The sequence below is a fragment of the Citrus sinensis genome, chromosome 3 (assembly GCF_022201045.2).
Source record: "Citrus sinensis cultivar Valencia sweet orange chromosome 3, DVS_A1.0, whole genome shotgun sequence".
In the NCBI taxonomy this organism is placed as follows: Eukaryota; Viridiplantae; Streptophyta; class Magnoliopsida; order Sapindales; family Rutaceae; genus Citrus; species Citrus sinensis.
In genome coordinates, this window is record NC_068558.1 from 34,809,489 (window position 1) to 34,820,090 (window position 10,602).

At 32.4% G+C, this 10,602-nt stretch overlaps 1 long non-coding RNA gene and 1 pseudogene across 6 annotated transcripts; both read left to right on the top strand.

The window, feature by feature from the left end:
* Nucleotides 1-962: 962 nt before the first annotated feature.
* On the top strand, nucleotides 963-5,586 carry LOC127901062 (uncharacterized). 6 transcript variants are annotated; one of them, XR_008053093.1, is made up of 4 exons: nucleotides 963-3,111; nucleotides 3,911-4,680; nucleotides 4,819-5,232; nucleotides 5,480-5,586. It is a non-coding gene; the product is annotated as an uncharacterized LOC127901062 (long non-coding RNA). The 6 variants fall into 6 exon arrangements; XR_008053091.1 differs by having other exon boundaries at nucleotides 963-2,863; nucleotides 3,002-3,111; nucleotides 3,911-5,232; XR_008053096.1 differs by having other exon boundaries at nucleotides 964-3,111; nucleotides 5,095-5,232.
* Nucleotides 5,587-8,001: 2,415 nt separating this feature from the next.
* Nucleotides 8,002-8,979, top strand: LOC127901061 (uncharacterized; annotated as a pseudogene).
* Nucleotides 8,980-10,602: the final 1,623 nt, after the last annotated feature.

Below are 10,602 nucleotides of genomic sequence, written 5' to 3' on the forward strand. Positions count from 1 at the left end.
TCATTCTCTTGAGAAGATTACCTCATTGACCATTCCTATGATGAAACAGTGATGCCCGTGGGGAATAAGGTTGAGCTAGGCTCTTAATGATTCTTATGCGTCGGAAAATTCAAGCGGAATAATGCGGGTTACTCTTAATTAAGATATCACTTATGTAAGAGAGAAGTGGGGCCGCTTCAAAGGGAGCTATTATAGGTTCAGCTCTTAGAAACTCTTGCAAAACCAGGTAGATGTTCAAGGCCAAAACGAACATAACCATGAGAACTCAACAATGTTAGGAGAAATACCTATGTGTAATATATGATCGTTTACATTAATGGCAGAACAGTTCAAAGACATCGCGTCTACTGATCAGCTAGTAAAGTAATTAAATTATTACAAGGGAAGGTTCAAAGGATAACACCTACCTATCCTGTGCTAGGTATCAATCCAATAAACTCGATTATTAAAGTCAAAAATGGTTTTGATGTCAAAATTTAGCGGTTTTCCTGTTTTTACTGCCAATTTTCATTCATGTGGGGGATTGTTGAAAAGATAGCATATCATGTTATTTTAAGGGCACATTTTGAGTGGGTCCCACTTAGAGAAAGTGAGAATTCTTGTGAGGTTCGGATTCTATTCCGTTAATACTTCAAAAATATAATTTTATTTTCTCAAAATGGTGCTTGGGTGAATGAGAAATTGTCTCTCAAAGTTCACCTTTGAAGTTGGAAATTTGAAAAGAAATGAGACTTATCCCACATGGGAAAAAGAAGCCTAGGGATTAGTGTTTATATATAAACACTTAACCATGCATGAATAAGAATTATAAGGATAGAAGCTCTCTCCACACGCGCGTGCGCAGGGGGGGTGCGAATTCAAGACCAATTTGGTTGAACTCGTGTGCGTCCTGCGTACGCGAATGTCAGCCCAAAATCACCTAAGCTTGCATGGCACGTTTTTAATTTCCTTTTGAATTTTTTGTGTAACAGTTCACACCTCTTTGAATTCAAACGAGTTGTAACAGTTTTACAATTATTTCATGCTGTTATGCAATGCAATTTTTGAATTGAATTGTTTAAGTTCAATGGCTGTTACAACAATTTAATAACATATATTGAATTCGGAAATTCAATACAAAGCAGCTGTTACATCCTCACATGACTATAAAAGGCACCTCCTTTTTTGTTTTTTGAGACACTGAAATCAGCACTTGTTATTTTTCTTCCCTCCTTCTTCGTCTGTTTTTCCTGATCGAGTTTGCAGCTGTTGTGGTTCGTCGGAATTACCTGTCTGTACTTGACCGGAAATTCGTGCTCGTTGTATCCTAGGAAATAGATACTAGCAAACCTAAAGCATTCCAAGAGATGGTAAATCTGTTTTAAGGAAATTGTCCTCTGCAGGCCTCGGTTTTATATTTCTGTTTCAGTTTCCTTTCTCTTATGTTCTTTATTTGTTGTTTCCGATTGCTGGTTTACATTGTTGTTTAAATTAGCTACTATTTAAATTGTTATCTCACTGTGTTTGTTTTTCTAATAGTATTATCTAAATTTGCTCTTAAATGTTCATAGTCTTTAGTTTGGTTGGAAGATTATCCTAGTTTTTTGGAAAGTTATATGTAAACTGAATTCTGAAATAAAATATCCGCTTTTATTAAAAGAATAAATGTAACGGGATCCAGCAAAGAGTGTTGTATGTTTTAGGGGTTAATGTTTTCTATTTTTTGTTTAAAATTTATTGCAAATTAATAACTAACTAAATAATTTGTAATTTTGTCATTGTTGGTTGCAAATAGAATAGATGCTGATTAATTCTTAATTTCTAACGCACCAACTGATGAGTATATAGTAGTATTATGTTATCTAAATTCAGCTATTCAATGCATTTCGCAATCTTATAGGTATTTAATTATTCTAGATCCAATCCTAGCCATTTATCAAAGTAAAACCTGTTATAAAATGCGTTCCTAGAATATGAAGCCAGCAAATTCACTTGCAAGAAAGACAAAACGAATTGACTGCATTTATGCTTGTTTTGCTCTTTCTTTTTAATTAGTTATCTATTTACTGTTCTTTTAGACCACACCTTTCATAAAAGCTTATTATAAATTGTGACATTGAAACTGCGCCTCGTAAAAGTTGCATCATAATAATTTCTTGAGCAATAAAAAATCATCTCAATTTTTTTTAAGTGATATGATATGCACTGATGAATGATAAGTGTAGTTTTAGACTTTCAGTTAATAAAATATTTTGAAAATTGTGAAAATTTATTATTCACTTAATAATCATATGATGTGAATGAGATTAATTACTCTGAACTTCTTAAATGTTGAATCCCTTTCCTCTTCCACGCTTTCAATTTCTGACACCGCACAAGGCAACAACCTTCCCCCTCTAACTTATTATCCATTGGTTGTTTTTAATTGTGACCCGCACAAAGGTGACAGCTATGAAATAAATTGCATTAGGTTGCTCGATGTTAATTTCTATTAGCATTTGGAATTTATTTCTGTTTCGGTTTTGTGATCAATTTTAAGACACATGTACGATGTACTATAGTGAAACATTGAATACAAAGGTGACAGCTATTGAATAAATTGCATTAGGTTGTTCGATGTTAATTTCTATTAGCATTTGGAATTTATTTCTGTTTCGGTTTTGTGATCAATTTTAAAACACATGTACTATGTACTATAGTGAAACATCGAATACAAAGGTGACAGCTATTGAATAAATTGCATTAGGTTGTTCGATGTTAATTTCTATTAGCATTTGGAATTTATTTCTGTTTCGGTTTTGTGATCAATTTTAAAACACATGTACTATGTACTATAGTGAAACATCGAATACAAAGGTGACAGCTATTGAATAAATTGCATTAGGTTGTTTGATGTTAATTTCTATTAGCATTTGGAATTTATTTCTGTTTCGGTTTTGTGATCAATTTTAAGACACATGTACTATGTACTATAGTGAAACATCGAATACAAAAGTGACAGCTATTGAATAAATTGCATTAGGTTGTTCGATGTTAATTTCTATTAGCATTTGGAATTTATTTCTGTTTCGGTTTTGTGATCAATTTTAAGACACATGTACTATGTACTATAGTGAAACATCGAATACAAAGGTGACAGCTATTGAATAAATTGCATTAGGTTGTTCGATGTTAATTTCTATTAACATTTGGAATTTATTTCTGTTTCGGTTTTGTGATCAATTTTAAGACACATGTACTATGTACTATAGTGAAACATCGAATACAAAGGTGACAGCTATTGAATAAATTGCATTAGGTTGTTCGATGTTAATTTCTATTAGCATTTGGAATTTATTTCTGTTTCGGTTTTGTGATCAATTTTAAAACACATGTACTATGTACTATAGTGAAACATCGAATACAAAGGTGACAGCTATTGAATAAATTGCATTAGGTTGTTCGATGTTAATTTCTATTAGCATTTGGAATTTATTTCTGTTTCGGTTTTGTGATCAATTTTAAGACACATGTACTATGTACTATAGTGAAACATCGAATACAAAGGTGACAGCTATTGAATAAATTGCATTAGGTTGTTCGATGTTAATTTCTATTAGCATTTGGAATTTATTTCTGTTTCGGTTTTGTGATCAGTTTTAAGACACATGTACTATGTACTATAGTGGAACATCGAATACAAAGGTGACAGCTATTGAATAAATTGCATTAGGTTGTTCGATGTTAATTTCTGTTAACATTTGGAATTTATTTCTGTTTCGGTTTTGTCTATAGTGAAACATTGAATACAAAGGTGACAGCTATTGAATAAATTGCATTAGGTTGTTCGATGTTAATTTTTATTAGCATTTGGAATTTATTTTTGTTTCGGTTTTGTGATCAATTTTAAGACACATGTACTATATACTATAGTGAAACATCGAATACAAAGGTGACAGCTATTGAATAAATTGCATTAGGTTGTTCGATGTTAATTTCTATTAGCATTTGGAATTTATTTCTGTTTCGGTTTTGTGATCAATTTTAAGACACATGTACTATGTACTATAGTGAAACATCGAATACAAAGGTGACAGCTATTGAATAAATTGCATTAGGTTGTTCGATGTTAATTTCTATTAGCATTTGGAATTTATTTCTGTTTCAGTTTTGTGATTAGTTTTAAGACACATGTACTATGTACTATAGTGAAACATCGAATACAAAGGTGACAGCTATTGAATAAATTGCATTAGGTTGTTCGATGTTAATTTCTATTAGCATTTGGAATTTATTTCTGTTTCAGTTTTGTGATTAGTTTTAAGACACATGTACTATGTACTATAGTGAAACATCGAATACAAAGGTGACAGCTATTGAATAAATTGCATTAGGTTGTTCAATGTTAATTTCTATTAGCATTTGGAATTTATTTCTGTTTCGGTTTTGTCTATAGTGAAACATCGAATACAAAGGTGACAGCTATTGAATAAATTGCATTAGGTTGTTCGATGTTAATTTCTATTAGCATTTGGAATTTATTTCTGTTTCGGTTTTGTCTATAGTGAAACATCGAATACAAAGGTGACAGCTATTGAATAAATTGCATTAGGTTGTTCGATGTTAATTTCTATTAGCATTTGGAATTTATTTCTGTTTCGGTTTTGTGATCAATTTTAAGACACATGTACTATGTACTATAGTGAAACATCGAATACAAAGGTGACAGCTATTGAATAAATTGCATTAGGTTGTTCGATGTTAATTTCTATTAACATTTGGAATTTATTTCTGTTTCGGTTTTGTGATCAATTTTAAAACACATGTACTATGTACTATAGTGAAACATCGAATACAAAGGTGACAGCTATTGAATAAATTGCATTAGGTTGTTCGATGTTAATTTCTATTAGCATTTGGAATTTATTTCTGTTTCGGTTTTGTGATCAATTTTAAGACACATGTACTATGTACTATAGTGAAACATCGAATACAAAGGTGACAGCTATTGAATAAATTGCATTAGGTTGTTCGATGTTAATTTCTATTAGCATTTGGAATTTATTTCTGTTTCGATTTTGTGATCAATTTTAAGACACATGTACTATGTACTATAGTGAAACATCGAATACAAAGGTGACAGCTATTGAATAAATTGCATTAGGTTGTTCGATGTTAATTTCTATTAGCATTTGGAATTTATTTCTGTTTCGGTTTTGTGATCAATTTTAAGACACATGTACTATGTACTATAGTGAAACATCGAATACAAAGGTGACAGCTATTTAATAAATTGCATTAGGTTGTTCGATGTTAATTTCTATTAACATTTGGAATTTATTTCTGTTTCGGTTTTGTCTATAGTGAAACATTGAATACAAAGGTGACTGCTATTGAATAAATTGCATTAGGTTGTTCGATGTTAATTTTTATTAGCATTTGGAATTTATTTCTGTTTCGGTTTTGTGATCAATTTTAAGACACATGTACTATGTACTATAGTGAAAGATTGAATACAAAGGTGACAGCTATTGAATAAATTGCATTAGGTTGTTCGATGTTAATTTCTATTAGCATTTGGAATTTATTTCTGTTTCGGTTTTGTGATCAATTTTAAGACACATGTACTATGTACTATAGTGAAACATTGAATACAAAGGTGAAAGCTATTGAATAAATTGCATTAGGTTGCTGAATGTTAATTTCTATTAGCATTTGGAATTTATTTCTGTTTCGGTTTTGTGATCAATTTTAAGACACATGTACTATGTACTATAGTGAAATATTGAATAGGGCGGAGTAAATAAAGTAAACAATAACGAATAAATAAGGAACATTTTTTTATTTAAGTCTATTGTAAACAGAGATAATTAATTATTCAGAAGGAGTTAAGAAACATTATGAGTTAATTATTATATTTAATTTTTATATAAAAATGTCTGTAATGTTCCAAAAATCATCGTTTTATGTTCTTGAGACTCGCACTGCATATAACAATTCCAATAAACCCAAATTTAATGTGAAGCCCTATTAAACCCAAATTTAATAAAAGGTATCATATAAATTCTAAGCAATATTATTTATTTTTCATTCACCCATCGGAGACAAAAAGTGTAAAATTATCTAGATAAAAAAAAGTTGATTTTTTTTTTCTCTAATAATTCCATGCCAAACCGAACAAAAAATACTCAATAGAATTCTGCACCCTTCTCTTCTCCTTTCCTTAACTTTCCCTATTTCCCCTTCCTTCCCTCTTCATCCCTTTCTTGTAACCGAACATTGCCTTATAGCATTTAAGTTTGAAAGAAACATATAATTTATTTTTTCATTAATTTAATTTTCTCCAACATTTCACTAATATTTATCAATAGATATAGGTGAGGTATTCAATGTTTATAAATTTTAAGATGATATAGAAATTATGCTTCTCAAAGTCATAAAAGAAAAGGGGCGACAGAAAAAGATGGAAAAATCTTCTAAAAAGAATTTAAAAGCTACTTTTGTCCAAAGCTAAAATCATATAATGTTTATGTTTCTTTTTACCCACTCATAAACAATAATTTTACGAATTCTCATAAAACAATTATAATTAGACCATATTAAACGAACGTTACCAAAACTTCTAAGAATTAAACATTCTCGTATTTAGATACCCATGATTGCTGATTTAGGAATCATATAGTTATTTACTTAATTATTTTTTAAAGTGCCCCAACAGAACAAAATTTCTCTATCGCTTAATTAGGAAAATACATATATCTTTTCTCATTGACTTTTTTTTTTACTTAACTTAAAATAAATCTCTTATACTTCTTAACTAATATAATTGTTAAATTTTATTTATTACAAGTGGAAACATTAACATGAAAAGGCCTAATTATAATTTTTTTTCCCCAAATCCTCAAATTTCCTTGAACCTGCCCTGGAAGCTACTCAATATAGATCCTTTAAAGCCAGATCATTCAGGCGGGTTTTGTATTGATCCTGGCAATATGTCCACCTTGAGACTAATTATCAAGACATCATATCATAATTTGTGACATTGGAATATCGCCCTGTAATGAAAAATTACTATAGATTCTTGAGTATCATCTAGAACGTGTCAAAATTATTGCATGCTGAATTGCCTTTATTTGTAACGGAAGGATTAAGTGGTGCCATCACATGTGGTTGCATGGATTGAGGGTATCTTCCAATCTTTTGTTTCTGTAGACTCTGTGGAGGGCAACTGAATGCAGCTTAGTGGTGTTTCATCTGTTCAGAAGTGGCATGTGCCTTCGGTAGGGTGGTATAAATTAAATGTGGATGTAGCTGTGGATGTAGATCGATGTAGAGTGGGTTATAATTCTGTGATTTGTAATAATGATAGGCAGGTTATCGTTGTGGGGTTGAACAATGTGTTTTTTCAAATGATGTAGATATTGCACAGGTTAAAACGTTTGGCCCTACTTACTGTGTCACTTTTGATGGTTGTGACATATTTGTTGTGCATTATTTAATTTATTTTCAGCACATTTCATACACGTCCAGAATTATTTTAGATTATTTTAGAAGTATAGGAACTTTTTTCAACACAACAGCACTTCAAGTTTTGACATATTTTAAGATACTATAATCGTACTACACATTTATTAGCTAAATTTGCTTTTAGGTATCTTGCATTTTTAGTTCGATTAAGAGATTATCCCCACCTTTAAGATTGTTATCTTTAATTTATCCTGTAAAATATAATGCCTACTATTATCTCATAATTCATCATATTAATCCAACATTAATATAGTTAAACGATTATTGCGTATTTCGAAATATTATAATAAACTTTCCAACATTATGCACATCAACTGTACTCGTCAATTGTGCAAAACGGACTGCAGCCACATCGAAAGTCAATGACAGTTTGCTAAAAATGATAAGCACTAAAGGAAACACGTCTCTGCACGAAGCATCTGTATCTGTGCATTTCATATTTGTGTTAATTTATGCTATGTTGGCCCAAACAGCTGAAAGACTCCAATTTTAGCGTCTTGCACAGTTTGGGCTTGGGTGGGCTTTGGCAGCTATGTAAAGCACTTTGGGCCGCTCTACAGATTAGCATTAGAAAAAAAAATGATGATATGCAATGCCACGCCACGCTGGCCTTTTGGGGGCTTCACCATCTTCTTAACATTTCCGCACATGGCGCCTCTATTTCCGCTGACTTTTTTCCCCACATGGCGCTTCATTTCTAATTTTTTATTCGTGCTGGATCAAGTGTAAGTTGCAACAAGCCACGTGTCATGGGGAGCAATGGAACCGTCACGGAGCTGCAGAGAAACTCAACGAACTGGACTAATGTAGTGGACGAGATTGTGAAGATGGAGAAGAAGATTTTTCTCAAGCACGAATCGCTGGCAAGATCTTTTGATGAAGAGCTGAAAAAGAAGAACTCAGGCTTGCTTTACATTCAGATTCATGGACAAATCGTTGGCTACGTCATCTACGCATGGCCTACTTCCTTGTCTGCTTCTATCACCAAGCTTGCAGGTCCTTTATCTTCGCCCCCGTTATTAAAATTTCTACTGCATGCCCGTACTCTCAACTGTTTGATAAAAGTCCTCAAAGAAATATTTGTTAGTTATTCATTCTCTTTTTCTTTTTAATTGACATGAAATTAATGGGTTTTGGGGTAAACTTAATTAGTGAAGGAGAATTATCGGGGACAAGGTCACGGAGAGGCACTGCTGGAAGCAGCAATTAAGAAATGCAGAACCAGAACTAATGCTCCGCATAACGCTTCATGTTGATCCTTTGAGAACTCCGGCTGTGAATCTCTACAAGAAATTTGGTTTCCAAGTTGATGCCCTGATACAAGGTTACCACTCTGATGACCGACCCGCTTATCGAATGTACATGGATTTTGATCCTAAGTAGTTTTACATACTAAAGCCACTTGCTAGCCTAGACGCCTATCATCAACAGGGTCGCAAACCTTATGTTGCTACTTACTTTAATTATTGCAAGTTCTCATTTACTTTTTGAGGATATGAACGCATTGTTTCTCTCTTCTTTATGAAAAAATTGTGGCTAGTCTTGTTAGTTTTGAGGGTTTTAACGTGAGAAACTATTTGTTATCAAAGAAGGAGAGGTGTATTTTTGTTTTTTCATAAGAGGGAACTTGTTGTGTTTAAAGCCCAAACTATCAAGACTAAACCCACCCCAAGAACACTTAACTCACTGGTTTATAATCAAGAACCAACCAAGAAGAAATCAACACACTTAGATTAAAGTGGTTCAGCACCAAATGAATGATGCCTCCATCCACTGGAAACAAGCTCTGTGATTTCAGTTTATTGCTTTCAAGAGTTTACCGAGAACAAACACAAATGGAGATTACAAGTTTAGTCGAAACTCTCTCTCTCATTCCCTCTTTCTTGCTCTCTCTTGATTTTCTGGTCTGTTACCAAAACCCAGAACCCCAGCTCTTTATTAACCGATTCTGGGAATCCTTCTTCAGCGGCTTTTCCCGCTTAACATAACAGAATCTGCCTCAGTCAAGTGCTTGCAACGTGTCTTGAATAAGCATGCTCAAAACGGCTTCTTACATAGTCGTTTAGAGAGAAGACATTTCCTTCAGCTCACATGCCAGGCATGTGAGCTACTTAAACAAAGAACGACATTACGACTCATGTCGGTTTTGTTCCAAATGTTTATCAGATGACATGTCGTGCTAAGACATACTCAACATATGACATGTCGAGACTGAGTATTTAGTTCAAATTTCACAGAACTGAGGACTGAGGAGGAGAGCTATATTATACCATATGAAAAATAGTGAAAAGTTTGGTTAAGCTGAGCAAATTGATGACTATAAAATTGTGAAATTTTGTTTGTGAAAAAATTGTGAAATTTTGTTTGTGAAAAAATTGTAAATGTTTTCTCCGTGAAAAGCAACTCCTGGGGGAAAAAAAAAAGTTGAACATGATTTTCATTGGAGATATTCATCTGATATGCGAGGCGGGCCTATTCATTGGGTATTTGTTAACAACAAAATTTCTGCATTTGATTTGGTGGAAGAGAAGTTCAACACCCTGCACCTTCCTAATGTTATCACAGATGTTTCTGTATGTTTAATCAACCTTTATCTTGGGCTTTTGGGAGTAGAACAAAAATATCTTGAAAGGAGTCCAAAAATTTTACTTCAAAATTAACGGAACAGTATTAAAAAAAAAAATTTGATTAGGAATGGCAAAAATCCCCATGGGGACGGGTACCCTCAGGGATTTTTCTCATTCGGGGAGGGTATGGGGATAATTTCATACCCAATTTCTTATTCGGGAAAGGGACGGGAAAATTTTTTTATCCAATTTCTTATTCGGGGAAGGGACGGGGATGAGGTGGAATCCCCATCCCCTAACCATTTCCCCATTTTAATTTTTAATTTTATTTTTTAAAATTACTAGTAAATAAATAATAAAATTTGAATTATAAAATTATAAATATTGATAAAAATAAAAAATATCAAAATATTTATATTATTAAACTTTTAGGTCTAATTAACTAATTAAAGTCCTAAATTTTTATTTAGGACATTAAAAAAACCGGGTAAATTCTATTAGCCCAAAAATTTTGTTTTAATATTCATTAAATATTTTAAACTTAAATTTA